Source organism: Lycium ferocissimum, chromosome 4 (genome assembly GCF_029784015.1).
Source record: "Lycium ferocissimum isolate CSIRO_LF1 chromosome 4, AGI_CSIRO_Lferr_CH_V1, whole genome shotgun sequence".
In the NCBI taxonomy this organism is placed as follows: domain Eukaryota; kingdom Viridiplantae; phylum Streptophyta; class Magnoliopsida; order Solanales; family Solanaceae; genus Lycium; species Lycium ferocissimum.
Window position 1 is genome coordinate 52,766,951 of NC_081345.1, and position 12,396 is coordinate 52,779,346.

At 38.0% G+C, this 12,396-nt stretch overlaps 1 pseudogene; it reads left to right on the top strand.

Annotated features, from left to right (window-relative positions):
* Positions 1-7,301: 7,301 nt before the first annotated feature.
* On the top strand, positions 7,302-11,925 carry LOC132054177 (uncharacterized; annotated as a pseudogene).
* Positions 11,926-12,396: the final 471 nt, after the last annotated feature.

Below are 12,396 nucleotides of genomic sequence, written 5' to 3' on the forward strand. Positions count from 1 at the left end.
CACAATCAAAGCACAATAGACAATCAACTTACTCAACCCACAATAACAACAAATGAGATAGAATGAATGATATGATAGAAAGTGCAAATGCATGTAACATCCTGCAATGTAATGCAATGAAAGGCCTTTTCATCATCCGGTATACACACGTTCGAATGTTAACGAATCGTGACCCATGGGGGATTCGCGAGGTCCATAGACCACCGCTTCGGTAATTTCCTCGGATCACGACCTCATCATATCATATCTTAGCTCCTCAGGCTCGTATAAATCATATCTCAACCCCTCAGGCTCGTATAAATCATGTCTCAGCCCCTTGGGCTCATATACCAGTCAACCAGCCCATTGGCTCATAATCGTCATCATCGTCCGGAATCATTTCCCTTCGGACCTTTCATTAGTGCCATTAATGCATATAAGATGCCATGATAAGTATGAATATGACATGCTCAACAACAAGAAATTGATGCATACAGTAAAGGACCTTATCTCTAGTCATGATAAGTATGCTAGAGATATATAATAAGCAAGGATATGGCAAGCATCATAATAAGAAGCAGGAACACACAGAAGATTCCCTTTTTTTCACGTTCTCATAATCACAAAGGTTCCACCTTTAGCTCCTTACATACAATAAGGTTTTGTCTCAAGATATCATCATCACTCCGTCCGGACACTTTTCCCCTTAGACCCACATATGTATCCTCAAATATATATAATGCATGAGATACCAGACGAAGCATGATCATGACATGCACAATAAAAAGAAGCCAATAAATATAGTAAAAGATCTTATCTTTATTCATTGTAAGCTGTAAAGGACCTATGTTTAGCCGATTAAGCAATAAAGTCATTATCTTAGCTTCTTTTCCTTTTTTCGACAAGTATTTAGAAGTGATGAGTACCACACATATCAAACAAGACAGACACATAATCAAAGAGACAAAAAGTATGGGCTTCATACCCCACTCACAGATCCATAGGATCATACTATCTACCAGTTAGTGCCCAAGACATGACATTCAGACCAACTATACAATTTAAATTGCAAAAGTTCCCATAACATGTCACCGGTACCCGATACAAGTGCTCGTCACCTGAAGAGTATTAGGACCCCCTTATTATCCCTGTTACACCCTCTTATTTAGTTCAATTTATCAACCACAACGCTTAAGTTGGAGTTTACAGTCTCAACATGCCTAGTAAGAAGTCCAGCCAAATCACAGCCGAGCCTTGGCCTTCCGTAAAGCTTCTGAACGATCTAATCTGCTCAAATATAGACTAAGCATAAGAATACGAGACAAACGATGCCCATTATACCTTATAGAAGATTTGAGTCCAAAAAGTCAACCCATAGACCCCGTTCTAAATCCCAAATGTCAATCTCACAATTTTATTGGAAAACAGTCTCAATATGGTCTAATTAGCATTCTAGGAAGTCATACGAATCCATTGATACCCATAATGGCATTCTTTAAATCCAAACCCAAAAGTCACCCAAAATAGGATCCCAAGCCACGAAGGGCAAAACAGTAAATTGAACTTAGAATCATGTTCCTCATACTTCGTATAACTCATAAACCAAAACCATAAATTAATATCCACTAATTCATGCTCAATTGAAAGAATCTTAGTGTCTTAAGCTAGGGTTCAAAAACCCATAATTCCCCTACCTAAATCATGATTTCTAGCATGAATTTCCATAATATTAGAGGATATAATCATAAAGGAGTGATTAGAAACTTACCCACTTGAAGAACCTTGAAGAATCTCACAAAAATCACCCTTAGCTGAGCTCCCAAACTCGAAATATGAATGAAATGTCTAAGGTTTTAATAGGGTCCTGCCCAGCAATTTGTATGCCTACGCAACTTTCCTCGCACTCGCGAGTGCGCGCCCGCGGACCAATTCACGCAGGGGCGAAGTCACTTAAAATCTCGGAGATGCGCGTCTGCGGACCAATCAACGCAGGGCCGACTCCGCTTCTGCGACCAATTTCTCACAACAGCGAGACCCAACATCAATCCCTAAATCTCGCACTTGAAAGCCACCTTCTGCAGGAGCGACACCGCAAGGGCGAGTACACCAGAACCACAAAATTCTGGTTTTTACTCTCATACCCCGAAATCCCGAGACTCCCCCGGAACCTCCCCGACATAAATCAAATATGCAGACACATCTAAAAATGCGCTAAAAACTCATTCGCGCACTCGAAATTCCTAAAAGATTTCTCGTTGACCAAGTCAACCGCAAACGGCCAAAAACCAACTTTCCAACCAAATAACCAAAATGCCCCCTAGACCTTCGGAAACTGAACCAAATACACAACCAGCCTATTTTTGACATTTTGGAATAAAATCGACGAAATTTGCAAAAAGACTCATTTACCCCCGATGTTGACTTTAGTCAACCTAACACTTAAGAACTTCCAAAAATCTCATTTTCTCGCTCAAATTACATACGATTGCCTCGAGAATTGTGTCACCCTTCCCCATAAGTCAAATACACTCTAACCAAGCTTCGGGGAAGGTCAAAAGAGGTAAATGGTCAAAAGTGCTAAAATGACCTAACGGGTCGTTACATAAATACTCGAAGGATGATTTTGGTGGCACTCAATAAATATCCAAATTAGCCCATAAATGGTGATGGTTTGTGGAACTTAGTTTGAGGGAAAGATTGTTGGGTGTGCAAACTAATTGCCACATCATAAGTCGACAAGAAAAAGAGCCTACATATAAAATGTAGATTCGCACGAATACCCCTTTTTTGGGGCGGTCTTTAATTTTTGCCCCTCAAATTGCTGTTGTTTAATTTTTGCCCTTCGGCACTTTAAGCAACAAAAAAGTGGCCGAAAATATCACTGACATCAAAAAAACAAAAAAAGAAATTCGGATCTATGACCTAATTTCGCAAGGCAAAGTTAAGTTTTATGCCTTATCCGCATAGTTCCGTAGAAATTAATTATCCGGCATAACTTCATTTCTACAGAACTTATGCCAGATAAGGCAGAGTTTCTATAAATTTATGCCGAGAGTTAGTTACAACACAACTTATGTTGCATAATTTAATTTCTACAGAACTATGCCGGACAAGGCATAGTTTCTATGAAACTCTACCTTGCCAATTTTTTTCCCGAATCTGCTAGGGATCGAACCTAAAATCTCTGATTTCTTAGACTAGCGAATGATGGTACTCTATCCCACAAATTTTCATTAAATGAGAAGCCAGGACAAATATAAAAGACCAGTGATTTGAGGGGTAAAAATTAAAAACCAGTCCATATGATGGCAATCCGCGTAAAAAAATTATTCTCTTAATAGTATGAGATCTTTTGAGAAACCCACGTGAGGTTGGCCCAAAACGGATAATATGCAAAAGTATCTTAGGGAATTTTTCGCCCAACATAATTTTTGCTAATGTTGCATCGTGGAACAGTAGTGGTGTTCCGAACACAATTCGATGGTTCGTACACTTTCTGCTATAATAGTTATCATGTGAATCTATCAATGTACTATCCCATTTTTTTTTAATTTAAACTATCTCCATTGATCATTGATAAGCAAAAGTGTACAATCTTGAGTTTGGCATCCCAAACTTTTACATGATCATTGAGGTGAGACTCTCTTGAAGGTTAGCTTCTATGGTTAAAAAAAAATGGCCATAGTTAGTTTATCAACCTACACTACGACTAGTTAGATCTATCCATTAGAGAGAGATGGTTTGACAGGTTTTACCCTGAAACTAGGCATATTCCATTTGTCTAAATTTATTAACCCTCTAACACTTCTTGGGAGATCAAAGAAAAGAGTTGAATGTTTGGATTCCATTAGATCTGTGGCTCAAGCAAGCTAATTTGTCATTCTCTATAACAATGAATAATGTTGAATCCATGTACTTCAACTAATCTCTGGATTTCCTGAATTTCTTCATCAATTTTTCAAGGTGGTTTCCATTCTCTATTCATGCACCTGGCCAGAAGCAGGGAATCAGTCTCTCCCCAGGCAAGTTTTAGTCCATTGTCGGCACACCATTTTAAGCCAAACAAAATAGCTGTAACTTTTTCCATGTTACTTGTGCCCTGGCCTTGATTCATTGTGTATGCAAAAAGAAAGTTCCCTCTGTAATCTCTTAACAAGCCACCCCCCCACAGCTTCCATCTTTGCAGCTACCATCACTATTAAGTTTAACAATCATGGTGGGAGGTTTAATCCATTTAACAACTACTGATGACCTTTTCATTGTGGCATTTTCTAGAGATCTGTATATGCTGCTCCATGTCACTCCTAACCTTGTCATTCTGAATTGCTTCTTAGTAAGCTGCAAAACAAAATTTAAAATATTAGATTTTGTAAAATGTACTGATGGTTTAATCTCATCAAACTTGCATATGCATCTGATCTCCATAATTCCCAACAAATGATGAGAGGTAAGATATTGGATACATATGAAGCAATAGGATTTGTAGTCTTGATGGTCCACCAATTGAGTAGAATAAATTTGAGAGGTAGATTTTTGTATTGAATGCCTAAAGGACCAGTAAAGATGCTCCATATCTTCCTAGCATGATCTCTTCTGGAAAAAAGGTGATCCATACATTCCACAGAAGTGCTATCAGTACCATTATCACAACAAAAGAACAACCAGGCTCAATATCAATGCCAAATCTTGTAATTCTAGCATCTATTGAGAGTCTATAGTTGATAGCTCTCCATGTAACACCCCAAAAGTTTTTTTTAACGAATACTTGAATTTTCAATTTATCATATCTTGATAGTAAGGGTATATTTTACTTCGCAATTGCTGAATGTGAACTTAACGATATTTGAAACTTGTTTGAAGTGTTATGGTGTAGTTATATAAACTACTCCTACTATGATTATCTTAGTAAATTTATTAATGGATTAGATATTTATAAAGGTGGGCAGCCCCTTTTATTTTATTTTATTATTTTTCATCCTTATCTTACTAAGTAAGATATATACCCTTTTGGCTCTTATCCTCTCCACCACCCCTCCAATTTCGTTTTCTCCAAGGAAACAAGACACTAAAACCTCTCTCCTCTCATAATATTCATCCTCTAAATCAATCATCAAGACTTTCTTTGGTTGAGCCCCAAGCAACTCCACACGATTGAGGTAAGTTACAAACCCATTTTTTAACTGGACTGCTGTTAGTGTTTTCATCATAATTCCTTGCATAAAGCTTAGTTTAAAGTGATTCAAGATATTCTAGAAAGCTATTTCATAGCCCTACAACTTTTGTTCAGGCTCCAAAACCCAGTTTTGCTTGTATTTACTCGAAAAGGGGGTGATGAAGTACGGGCGGTCTTTATTTCTATTTTGCAAACCCTACGTGTACTGCTGTTAGTATTTTGAGCATATCTATTTGTAAAAAACTGCAATAGGAGTGATTCGAATTTCTCTGAAACCCCAAGACATATATCTACAACATTCACTAAGGCCACAAAGTCTATTTTTGCCATTTACCCCTTTGAAACAGAGCGACAGTACAAGACAGTAGTACTGTCCAGAATTCCTATTTTGATAGTTTAGGCTGATTTTCACTGATTTCATGTTTAGTTTTGTCGTGCTGAAACTATTGAACTTAAGTAGATATTTGATTGTGTATTTAAGGTGTATATGCTCTTGTACAAGCTAAGCGGAATGGTATGACGAAGTGGACTTTGGTTGGTCTATGGCGTAGACGATTTGAACTCCTCGAGTTGTGGTAGAACTTATTGTGTGGTAAAACGCCAAGGTTTGTGTATAAACTTGACCTTGGAATATCTTTATTTTCTAGAATTTTTGAAGTATCTTGATGGGTTGTTTCCTTACTCTTCATCTTATATCATTGTATGGTTATTATCTCAAGTATTGCAAAACTTTCGCTAAATCGCCCACTTGTACGAATTGCTTGATCATTTTGCATTCTTGTTGAGACTTTGTCCTTCTTGTTGCGGTGACTTTGTCATCGAAATCGGCATGCCTCTGGATTCGGATCTTTCCCATCTTGACTTTGGATTTACATTTCGTCTTGATGATGGATTTTCGTCCATTTTCGAGTACGAGTGGAAAGCCACTTTCAACATGGCTCTTGATTCTCTTGACTATTGGGTGACGACCCTTCTTGATTTGGGGCTTCGGTCCATCTTGATATTGATTGTGCTTGGTGTGATGGCATGACGTACATATTGGGTGAAATTGGTTAATTGACAAACTCTCTTGAATTGAAGTATAAGCTTTCTTGATACTTGAACCTTCGAATATTGATTTCGACATTTGGAAACTCTTCAAGTTTTTGATATTTGATACTTTGATATACTTGTTTACTTGATTTATTATTATCTTATTGAGCTACCTACGACGGATAAGGGAATTGGAGAATCTAATGGCTCCAAGCCCAAAGTTTGTACACCACTAAGCTTTATGCTTAGCGATAGTTGTTTTCTATCGTAGGTAATGTACGGGAAGAGATTTGAAGATGGCCATTTGGAGTAGTCTTTTTGGGAGCCTTAGTGAAGATCACATTTGCATATGCATCTAGGTCTTGTAAAATTTTGGGGACTTGTACATGATCCATATGTAACACTTATGTATGAAATTTTGGAGGCTTGTTGGACACAAGACCATATACTTGTAACTTGAACTTGGTGACTTGTTTTGCTATTTTAGGGTGTGCTTCCAACCCAAGTCATGCCATGTACTGGGTTTACATTTTGCCTTGTAATTATGTACAAAGGAAGATACTAGTTTCTGTGATAATCGCAAGTTTGAGTTTCGTGTATCTTATGGACCCGCAGTGGTGTTGATTTGAAAATATAAATTTCAAAACGAAGTTTCTTAAATGTGTTGACTATTTGAGAAGGGCATTACCATTTTAAATTGATACTCTGATATTGTATTTCATCTAAGAAATATTTTTCGAAGGGTACAACGGAAAAAAAGATGTTGCACTTTCAACCCTTTTTCGCATGGGCCTATTTCCGCTATTAAATATTTTTGTGAATATCTTTTGGCATAAATTTCTTCTAAACGTTGTAAGTGTGAAATTAGCTTTTGTTTCATAAGTGGTATCCTCCCAAAGGGGATGCTACAAGTTTTGGTATCAGAGCCTAGGTTTGTGATTCTAGGACTTTTGTTGTGACTTGTTGGTATACTTGTTCCTTTTTTTTTTTTTTTTTTTTTTTTTTACATGTTTTGTTGAGTGTATTGTGCATATGCATCATGTACAGGTCCCTAATGCAATATGATCTTCCCTTATGTAGGAATTAAGTTGTGGCCTCTTCTTCCTCTAATAGACCTATGGAAGCCGCTCGTGAGGGTTTAAATAACTCTAATGCCCAACCTCACTTACAAGAAGGGGTAAGGAATATTTTTCTGATTCTAATCATCCTCATACTAGTGGATCTGAAGTTGGAAAATAATCAGGGTACAAGAGCTGGGCCACACCCTCAAATGAGTCATAGTACTTCTGCTGTTGATCCTCCTTTTCAACAAATGGTTGATTTCTTTCGTCACATGGCTAGAAGAATGCCCGACCCTAATGAAATGAGCTTTGAGAAAATAAGAAAAATGGGTGGAGTTGAGTTTGAAGGAACTGTTGATCTTATGGATGCCGAGCAGTGGTTGAAGCGGATGGAAAGAGTATTTGAGCAATTAGAGTGTTCAGATGCTGCCAAATTTAAGTATGTTGTATCACTGTTACAAAAAGATGCTTATGACTGGTGGGTAAGTGTACCGAATACTAAGGCAAAAACTCCTGTCCTTACTTGGAATGATTTTGTGAAAGAATTTCATATGAAGTATGTCCCACCTGCTTATCATGATGCAAAGAAAAAGGAGTTCTTGAATCTAGAGCAAGGGAGTATGTCTATTGCTGAATATCAACAGAAGTTTCTCAGGCTTTTTCATTATGCTGGTGGTATTATTAATAACGAAAAAGATAAGTGCAGGCGATTCGAAGACTGTTTGAATAATTCCATTAGAAAATACGTGGCGGTCCTACACCATGAGAACTTTTGTAAATTAGTGTCAGCTGCTCTTACTTGGGAAAGGATCGACAAGGAACAAGCTAGTAGAAATGAAAACAAGTTCAAAAAAGTTGATGCAGATTCAGGAGGTCCTCTAAAAGGGGAAGGTTTGATAATTCCAAATCTAGTACTGTTCACAAGTCAGCCCAGCATAAGCAAAATAGATCAAATTTCTCTACTGCTAGCACTCCAAGCTATGGCCAAGGCAAGACTCGTATACCCACTTGTGCACAATGTGGAAAGAATCACTCTGGTACTTGTAGGAAAGCTTCTGGTGCTTGTTTTAATTGTGGGAGGTTCGATCATAAAGTGAAGGATTGTCCTAATCCTAACCCTACTTCTTCTCCGCATATGGAAGGCTCAATTCAGAAACCTATTACCATTCCTTCTCAAGGGAATAGACGTGCAAGATCTAGAAACATGCAAGCAACAAGTGCAGGTGGAGCCAATCAAGCTAGTGGCTCAAGAGCTACAGCACGAGCTTATGCCATGAGACAGAGGGATGACCAAGATGGAGCAGACGTGGTTGTTGGTAAATTTCACTTATTTGGCTTATGTGTTGTTACATTGTTTGATCCTGGTTCTACACATTCCTATGTTAGCTCATCTTTGGTTTTTCCTAAAAATGTGAAATCTGTGAGACTTGATTGTGGTGTGCTTGTCCAAAGTCCTTTGGGTCAACAAATTGTTTGTAATCAAATCTATCGAGTTTGTCCCTTGGTGATTCAAAATCTAGTCTTCCCTGCTGATTTGATTGAAATGCCTTTCCAAGACTATGATGTCATCATCGGTATGGATTGGCTTCATAGATACCATGCGATAGTTGATTGTAGGTCGAAGCATGTGACCTTTAGAAATCCTTCATTTTCACACATCATTGTTCAAGGTGAAAGATCATTGACATCTAATATTATCTCCGCGGTTGTGGCAAGAAAGATGGTTAGTCAGGGTTGTGAAGCTTATCTTGCTCATATATTTGATACACACCTGGAAAGTCCAAGCCTTAAGGATATACCAGTGGTATGTGAATTTCCTGATGTTTTCCCTGAAAATCTTCCTGGATTGCCCCCGGAAAGGGAAGTTGAATTTCCTATAGAGGTTATTCCTGGAACTACTCCTATTTCTATAACTCCTTATCGAATGGCTCCAACAGAATTGAAGGAGTTGAAAATTCAATTGCAAGAACTTCTTGAGAAAGGTTTTATTCGCCCAAGTGTTTCTCCCTGGGGAGCTCCTGTTTTATTTGTGAAAAAGAAAGATGGAACTCTTAGGCTTTGTATTTATTACCAAAGAACTGAACAAGGTAACAATTAAGAATAGATATCCACTGCCTAGGATTGATGATTTATTTGACCAGCTAAAGGGTTCTAGGTTGTTCTCAAAAATTGACTTGAGGTCTGGGTATTACCAACTGCGGGTAAGTGAACAAGATGTCCCTAAAACTGCCTTTAGGACTCGATATGGTCATTATGAATTTTTGGTGATGCCATTCGGGTTGACAAATGCTCCTGCGGCATTCATGGATCTGATAAATCGCGTGTTTAAGCCTTATCTTAATCAATTTATGGTGGTCTTTATAGATGACATTTTAATATATTCCAAGAATAGTGAAGATCATGAAAAGCATCTCCGGATTGTTTTGCAAATTTTGGAAGAGAAAAGGCTTTATGCTAAGCTTTCCAAATATGAATTTTGGCTTGGTGAAGTGGCGTTTCTGGGACATGTTGTGTCAGCTGAAGGTGTGAAGGTGGATCCTAGTAAGATTCAAGCTATTGTTGAATGGAAACCACCTAAAAGTCCAACTGAAGTAAGAAGTTTCTTGGGTTAGCGGGATACTATAAAAGGTTTGTCAAAGGCTTCTCCATTATAGCTCTCCTTTGACTAAACTCTTGAGGAAGGAGGTCAAGTTCGTATGGGATGACAAATGCCAAGAGAGCTTTGAAAAGCTCAAATCCTTATTGACACAAGCTCCTATACTTACTCTACCAACTGAAGGGAAAGAGTATGTGATATATAGTGATGCTTCTCATCATGGTTTGGGTTGTGTCCTGATGCAGGAAGGGAAAGTGGTTGCGTATGCCTCTCGAAAATTGAAACCACATGAATTGAATTATCCTACTCATGACCTTGAGCTCGCTGCCATAGTGTTTGCTTTGAAAAGTTGGAGGCATTACTTATATGGCGAAAAGTGTCACATATTTACTGACCACAAGAGTTTGAAGTACTTGGGTACACAGAAAGAGTTGAATTTGAGACAACGTATATGGCTTGAACTCATTAAAGATTATGACTGCACGATTGATTATCATCTGGGTAAAGCCAATGTGGTGGCAGATGCTCTAAGTCGCAAAGCCCTTGCTAGTTTATCTCTAAGTCATTTGCCTTTGTTTCTTAAATTAAGAGACATGAATGCTTGTCTTGCATTTAATTCTGATGGCTCTATTGTTACTAGTTTGCAAGTCAAGCCAGTTCTACTTGAACAGGTGAAAGAAGCACAGAAGTTAGATGAGAAGCTTGTGAAATTGATCAAAGAAGTTCAAACTAGAGGAAAGCTTGATTTTAAATTAAGGGAGGATGGTGTTCTATTTTATTGAAATAGGTTATGTGTTCCTAAAGATGACAACTTGAGGAAAGAAATTTTGAATGAAGCACATACTTCACCATATGCAATGCATCCTGGAGGTACTAAAATGTACCAAACCATCAAAGAACACTACTAGTGGAATGGTATGAAGAAGGACATTGCGGAATTTATTTCTAAATGCTTAGTTTGTCAACAAATAAAGGCCGAGCATCAAGTCCCAACTGGTTTGTTACAACCCTTATCGATACCTGAGTGGAAATGGGAAAGAATAACTATGGACTTTGTTTCAGGGCTTCCACACACTCAAAGAAATCATGATGCCATTTGGGTTATAGTTGATAGGCTAACCAAGAGTGCTCATTTCTTGGCCATAAAAATGGACTACCCACTTGAACATTTAGCAGAATTGTACGTTAATGAGATTGTGAGGCTGCATGGAGTTCCTATTTCTATTGTATCTGATCAAGACCCAAGGTTTACATCCATATTCTAGACTAGCTTGCAAAAAGCTTTGGGCACTACGTTGGACTTTAGTACTTTTTTCCATTCTCAGACAAACGGTCAGTCCGAGAGGGTGATTCAAATCTTGGAAGATATGCTTCGAGCTTGCATTATGGAATTTGAGGGTAGTTGGGACAGACACCTAGCCTTGATAGAGTTCGCTTACAATAATAGCTACCAATCAAGTATTGGCATGCCTCCCTACGAAGCCTTATATGGGAGAAAGTGTAGAACTCCTCTTTGTTGGAGTGAAGTTGGTGAAAGAAAATTGGTTGGTCCTGAGATTGTGCAACAAACTGAAGATAAGGTAAAAATCATCAAGGATCGTCTAAAAATTGCCTCGGATAGACAAAAGTCTTATGCTGATCTTAAAAGGTGTGAAATTGAACATCAAGTGGGAGATAAGGTATTTTTAAAGGTTTCTCCATGGAAGAAGATTATGAGGTTTGGCCAAAAAGGAAAACTTAGTCCTCGATTTATTAGACCATATGAAGTACTTAAGAGATTTGGTCCAGTTGCATATAAACTAGCTCTTCCACCGGAGTTAGATAAGATCCACAATGTCTTCCATGTTTCTATGCTTAGAAGATATCGCTCAGATCCATCTCATGTTCTTCCTGTTGAATCCATTGAGGTTAGCCCTGACTTGACATATGAAGAGGAACCTATCCAAATCTTGGCGCATGAGACAAAAGAGCTTAGAAACAAGAAAATCCCATTTGTAAAAGTCCTTTGGAGAAATCATTCTGGCAAAGAGGCTACTTGGGAGCGAGAAGAGGATATGCGAATTCAATATCCCCATTTGTTTTGAGACCAGCATACGGTAAATTTCGGGACAAAATTTCCTAAGGGGGAGAGAGTTGTAACACCCCAAAAGTTTTTTTTTTTAGCGAATACTTGAATTTTTGATTTATCATATCTTGATAGTAAGGGTATATTTTACTTCGCACTTTCGAATGTGAACTGAACTTGACGATATTTGAAACTTGTTTGAAGTGTTATGGTGTAGTTATATAAACTACTCCTACTATGATTATCTAATAAATTTATTAAATGGATTAGATATTTATAAAGGTGGGCAGCCCCTTTTATTTTATTTTATTATTTTTCATCCTTATCTTACTAAGTAAGATATATACCCTTTTGGCTCTTATCCTCTCCACCACCCCTCCAATTTCGTTTTCTCCAAGGAAACAAGACACCAAAACCTCTCTCCTCTCAGAATATTCATCCTCTAAATCAATCATCAAGACTTTCTTTGGTTGAGCCCCAAGCAACTCCA